Source organism: Vicia villosa, linkage group LG5 (assembly GCF_029867415.1).
Source record: "Vicia villosa cultivar HV-30 ecotype Madison, WI linkage group LG5, Vvil1.0, whole genome shotgun sequence".
Lineage (NCBI taxonomy): Eukaryota > Viridiplantae > Streptophyta > Magnoliopsida > Fabales > Fabaceae > Vicia > Vicia villosa.
In genome coordinates, this window is record NC_081184.1 from 79,641,985 (window position 1) to 79,648,087 (window position 6,103).

At 40.3% G+C, this 6,103-nt stretch overlaps 1 long non-coding RNA gene across 3 annotated transcripts; it reads left to right on the forward strand.

Moving 5' to 3' along the window:
* Window positions 1–999: 999 nt before the first annotated feature.
* Window positions 1,000–2,511, forward strand: LOC131606779 (uncharacterized). Of its 3 annotated transcripts, none has more exons than XR_009285035.1 (3): window positions 1,000–1,420; window positions 1,503–2,103; window positions 2,285–2,511. It is a non-coding gene; the product is annotated as an uncharacterized LOC131606779 (long non-coding RNA). The 3 variants fall into 3 exon arrangements; XR_009285034.1 differs by having other exon boundaries at window positions 1,503–1,784; window positions 1,854–2,511; XR_009285033.1 differs by having other exon boundaries at window positions 1,503–2,511.
* Window positions 2,512–6,103: the final 3,592 nt, after the last annotated feature.

A 6,103-nucleotide genomic window follows, 5' to 3' on the forward strand; every position in this document is an offset into this window, starting at 1 on the left:
TGAAGAAATTATAAATTTAGAAGGATGGCCAAGACAAAGCTAATTTATTTCTTTACCCAAATAGTCGATATATGAATAACTTAGGTATCATGGGAGAACAAAATAGCTTTTGCTCAAAACTTCACCCTCAAAAGGGGCTCTACTGCGTCCCAGAGCGGGAACCTAGCCGGGTTCCTACAAAACACCTATAAATCGAGATCCCGATGGGCCTCTCTGACTTGTCCAAAGTCTAAAAAATCATCAAGTTTTACGGTAATAGGAGTAGAAGATATGCAAATAATATTTCCGATTAAAGCATGATTCCTAGCCGAGTTGAAAAATTTTACGATTATACTAAACAAATACCCTTAACAAGTCGGAGATGACGTGCTTATGACAAGCTTAAACATAAAGGGATCGAATTAAACATCCAAATGTGTTTACAAATCAGCTTGGTAATATACACTCATGGCTATCAATAAATAGCCATAAGTAGGGCAAATATTTTAGCCTAGATCTATTTAGGAGCATCTAAGAATTTCCATGATCTGCTGCGATCATAAAAATGCAAGGTCGGACATTAAGTTAACATAAAAGTGTTGACAAATAAAGTCAGGATCTCACTGGGGTTTTCTAACTTCTCCATATGTAGAACTTTGCAGTTTCTAGGACGCCATCATGATAGGAACTCACTGGGGCTTGTAGCGGCCGGCCAAAAATATTCGGAAGTTTGCACATTCGAAATACAGAGTCGCCACCAAATTTTATTTATCCCCAAAAGGGAAGGGAAAATAATGATAACCAGATTGGGGTTCGGGAGTCGGTTAAGTAAGGGGAAGGTATTAGCACCCCTTTACCTCCATCGTACTCGATGGGACCCATTTAATTATTCTTGTGATTAATTGTTAGTGTGATATTTAAAGAAGCGGGACCGGACCGGGTATGACCCGGATCCGCCCAGCACCACAGAGCTTGCCATCGGGTTAAGAAACCCTAGGAAATTAAAAGAGGAAAAACGGCCCTCCCTTTTCGCCCAGAAATCTCTCGTTCTCCCTCATCTTTCACTCGCAAAAACAAAAAAAACAAAAAAAACAAACAACAACAATAACAAGAAACCTGCGATCTCTCTCCTTGATTTCACGATCCATCACAACCATCAGCAAATTCAAGACAAAGAAAATAAAGCAATGTTCAAAGAAACGTGCCCAGATCCCACACGAATGAGCAATCTCAACGTCGATGTCAAATGGGTGTTCGGATGTATGAGAAATCAAAGAGGGAACCTAAATCGATTCCGACCGATACGTTCAAACAAGCGGCATAAAGATTGTGTATGAGGATTTGGTACAAACGACATTGATTCCTCTTTACGACTATTCGGTCTCCCTTACAAATCCAATAAAATCAAACGTTTATGATTGTGCTAGGATCATCCCGACTGGTAAACTTAGATTTGAATTAGTATCGTTTAATTTATGTCTCTGAATCTTACCATTTGCACAAACTGATTATGGCTTATGTAGGAAAAGCAAAATGAAGCGGTTTAAGGCAAATAGCAGTACAAAACAGAAGCATCATGAATAAAGATTGTGCAACATCACCTTAGCACCATGGAGTTCTAGCTAGCTAGCATCTCCTCAGGGCCTTTCATCAGTGAGCACAAAAAGATCTCAGCCATGGTATTTGGAAAGAATGACAACAAGAAATGCATAAGCAGACAATAACAATAAACAAGCAACTTTATATTACATTCAACTCTAATCTACTATGCTATTTGGTTTTTGTGTCTTCAGCAGAACAATAAGGTATTGCGGATAAAACTTGTATACCTTGTCTTTCTGGTTTGTTCAGTTTGCTGAATCTTCTTCCTCTAGCTCTGTATGTTTGGTCGAATGCAGGGGTTTAGGCTCAATCAAAAAAGAGTTTCAGTGTGAAACTCTATTGATTCATTGAGAGTGGAGAGCCTTTGGTGCAGTGAGTGAAGAGTTTTCTGAGTTTTTTGTGGTGGCTGCCGATCTCCCATTGAATGAAACATTATGCTTTTTGTAGTGTGCAGGTTCGGTTTAGATTTTAGGTTAGGATGAATTCAAACTTGGTTTGGAATTATGAAGGGAAAGATAGCAGGTGGACTTTTATGTGACAGTTTGTGTTTTTTCCATTTTCTTGCTACTTCTCTGTTTTTGTCATCTTGTGCACTTCACACTTTTTCTGATTTTTGTATTTGAATTTGGGCTGCAAATGAGCTTAATGGGCCTGTTATGAAATTTGAATTTGAATTAACCTGATTTTTCGTCTTGCTTGGCAGATTTGGTAGACTTTTGTTGCTTGCAAGAGAAAACACATGATAGATAATGGACACCCTCAAGATAAATTTGGCAAAGACCCTTTGGAGTGAAACTTCAGCTTGAATTCCTTTAGGTTTCAAGTAAATTGTAAAGACCTGTGGCTTGTTGTATCTTGTAACATTTAAGAATTTTGCAGCAACTTTGTAATAATTTGTCGCCGGTTGAATGTAATTAATTTGATCCACTACCATGTTGATCCCAAAAGGATACTTGTACTGTTGTAGTCTCTCAAATTTATTCAATTCAAGGGCAACTTCTGAATCTTTTCATGCTAGTTGCTTAATGAAACCAAATGCTGCAACTATCTAAAGAAACAAAACTTAAGTTTGGTTCAAAAACTATTTTGCTTGATATTTCAACAAAGTGGCGCTACCGCGAAAAATTAACAAAGTCGCCACTAACATATTTATCCTAAAAAGGAAGGGAATGCCAGCAAACCACAAAACAAAACAACGGTCTCACGACCAGAGAAAAAGGGTAAGGGAGTTGGTTACGCGAAGGGAAGGTATTAGCACCCCTCGCGCCCATCGTACTCGATGGTATCCACGCATGTGTCTAAATCTATGGGTGTGTAACAAATCTACGCTAATCTGGACTAAAATGAATGCAGAATGTAGGGAAAAGAAAGAGTTAAACTCGCACGGGCCCTACCCCGCTGCCTACGTATCCGTTTTGCGGAATCAGAGGTACCGTAGCTCGGCTAACTAATTTCTGTTTGTTTTGTATTTTTTAGGTGAACGAGTTACATTCACACTCCGCTGCTCGACCTTTGGAGACTTATGCTGGGAATGGAGCGGAAATAACAAGCTCTTAAGAAAAGAAAATCAAAGAATGTGGTTTGTGTTTTAAAGAATGCATGAGGAAAACCTAAGCTAAGGGGGAAAGCTTTCTACCTAATGTTATCATACAAAGGGTACAAGTCTAAGCTAAGCTATCAACCTACGAGGGAGAAGGGAAAGCACACAATGAGCACACAAACGAGCATCCGCTCGTAAAGCAAACAAACCAACAGTACTGACCGAGTGGTAGAAAAGCGGTCCCGCCATAGCCAAGGGGAGCAACTCAACCCAAGTCAACCAAGCATTAGACCTCGCAAAAATGATCGGGCCATAGACAAGAGGGCGGACCCCTCTCAGCCACCAAGTCGTCACGGATCCTAAAGGAAAACAGTGCGTGCGTACACCGAGCTTCAACGTCGAGCGACGCGAGCTATAGGAAATGCGGGGGTCCGGCTACATGAACCCTTTTCCTGACATACTCGATAACAAGATCTTGTGTAGGTTCAGAAGCGAGCAACGCGTAGCGTGCACATACCAAACGGACTCGATGAGACTAGGTGGGGGTTGATTGCTAACCCTTTCCGCATGCCTTCCATGAGGACTTAACAGAGTGCCATATAGGACTTATTATACCGTGACTCCCTGCCGCAAAGCACAAATATAAACACACCAACAAAAACAGAGCCTCTTTCGAGGGCTTGGCCAGATGCATGTCTAGGTCCTACTTCTCATGTTAAAGGATGATGCGAGAAAGCGATAAAGTGCGAGAGAAATAAAATGAAACAGAATCAATATCAAACGGATGATGATCCGTAAACTAAAGCGAAGCAAAGCGAAGAAACTAGAATCTCGCGAGCGAGCTAGCAAAGCAAAAGCAAATTGTCAGCACACCGATTAGCCATGAAAGCACACAAGGGTCGACGTATGCGTCGAGCTTAATCACAATACACCTGCAAGAGGAACAAGCAACCAAACAAGCAGATATAAAGTAATAGGAATGTGTCTCCAGGATGAGAACACAAAGCAAATGAATGAACTCGTGTCCCGCAAGTAAAGCGGAACACTCAGGGAATGAGCATCGATCGGTGACCGTCCAAAAAGCCTCGCACACTAGCACACACGTTAGAGATAACAAGACACTGCAATCGGAATTGCGTTATTGCTATTCTAAAATAAACCGGACAAAGCAAACGTGGAAAAGGTGCGGCAATACGTGAATAAGCATGCAAAAATCACACCGGAAGCCGACAAAAGTACCATCATGGAAAACACAAAATTCAGCAATACAAATCATTCCATCAAATAGTACATTTCATAAGCTTTCCAACGATATAAAGAACATGCAAATCGGAGTTACGAGTCAAAAGATATGAATTTTTGAAGTTGAAATAAATCTGCCCACACTCAGTGGTAACCGGTTACTTGAAATGAGGTAACCGGTTACTTCAGGAATTTTAGTGAAAAAAACAGGGCAAGTAACCGGTTACTCCAGACATGGTAACCGGTTACCTCAGTCAGGCAACGTGAAGAAACAGGCAGGTAACCGGTTACTTGAAATGAGGTAACCGGTTACTTCAAGTCAGAAGTACAAAAAACAGCCAGGTAACCGGTTACTTGAAATGAGGTAACCGGTTACTTCAAGTCAGAAGTGCAAAAAACAACAAATTACATCATTCAAGAGCAATCTACTCATGCATCAATCAAAGATACTATCAAGCACGAATTGGCATCAATTCACACAGCATTATGAACATCAAACCACCACAATTAAGCATCAATTCACATAGATTTCAACTCATCATCGTTAATCATCAAGCAAACAAGTTCATGCAAGCATTATAACAAACACATAGTGCACCAAACTTGTATCGACATGCAATCGCAAGCAAAGTTTCAATCTAACATTTGAATCAAACATTTAATCATCATCAATCCTCAATTAAGCATAAACAAAACTTAGATCTAACATTCAAATCATGTTAACATCAACAATCAAGCACTTGATCAAGATTCGAAAGCTTACCAGATGAAGATCTTTAACCGATGCGCGAACACGAACACGATACGAACGCGAGCACGACACGAACGCGAAAGTGAAATCCAAGGAGGAGGAGGGAGAGTGGCGCGCAAGCTACGTAGGGTGGAGGAGAAGAAACTTGAACTTCAATCTTTGATCTTCAATCCATATTGCTCTTGATTCTTGAAGAAAATTGATGAATATTGATGAAAGTTTTATGTAATTTGTGGTTTTGATTCAAGAGAATTGAGAGAGAATTGAGAGAAAGTGTTGGTGAAAATTTGGGTGAAGTGAAATTATGAGAGTTCCCTCCCTTGATTTGTGAAGAGCAAAAGGTTTATATATTGTCAATGCGAAATGTTCAAATTGCCCTCAGTGCGTCTTATTTTGGCTAGTTTTGAAGGAAAATCGGTTCGGCTCTGAATTCCGGAATGAAACCAATGCCACTGTGAAGATGACCAAATTTGTGACTCGTAGCCGCGAGAATCGTCTCAATCCGATAAGCGATGAAGAAATTACGCGCGTTTGAATGACGAGAAACGTCGATTCATCTGGCGCGACTATGCAGAATTTTGTGAGTACCGCTCAAAGAACTCGATAAAACCCCATCTTCGGCTCAAAATCTGAACAAACATGTGTGACGAAGAATCGAAGCTAACGAAATTTCCAAGGAAATGCCGCTGGAATGGACTTTATACGATAAAAATAGAAGGAGTTATGAATTTTCGAAATCGGCACGACATACTTGAAAACACACTTTTTAACGAAACAACGCGATGATCTTTAAAATTCTGGGAGTTTTCAGTGCATATTTGACCTTCGGTCCGAACATATGAAATCTCGGTAATGATGATACGGAGCTCCAGTTAAATTTTCAAGCGAATCCGACGAGCGGATTGTGAGATATGAATTTTCGAAGGCCCGAAACCCTACATTCAGCACTGTTTTTCACTGCGAAACCTCAAGTAATTTGCAAATTTGAC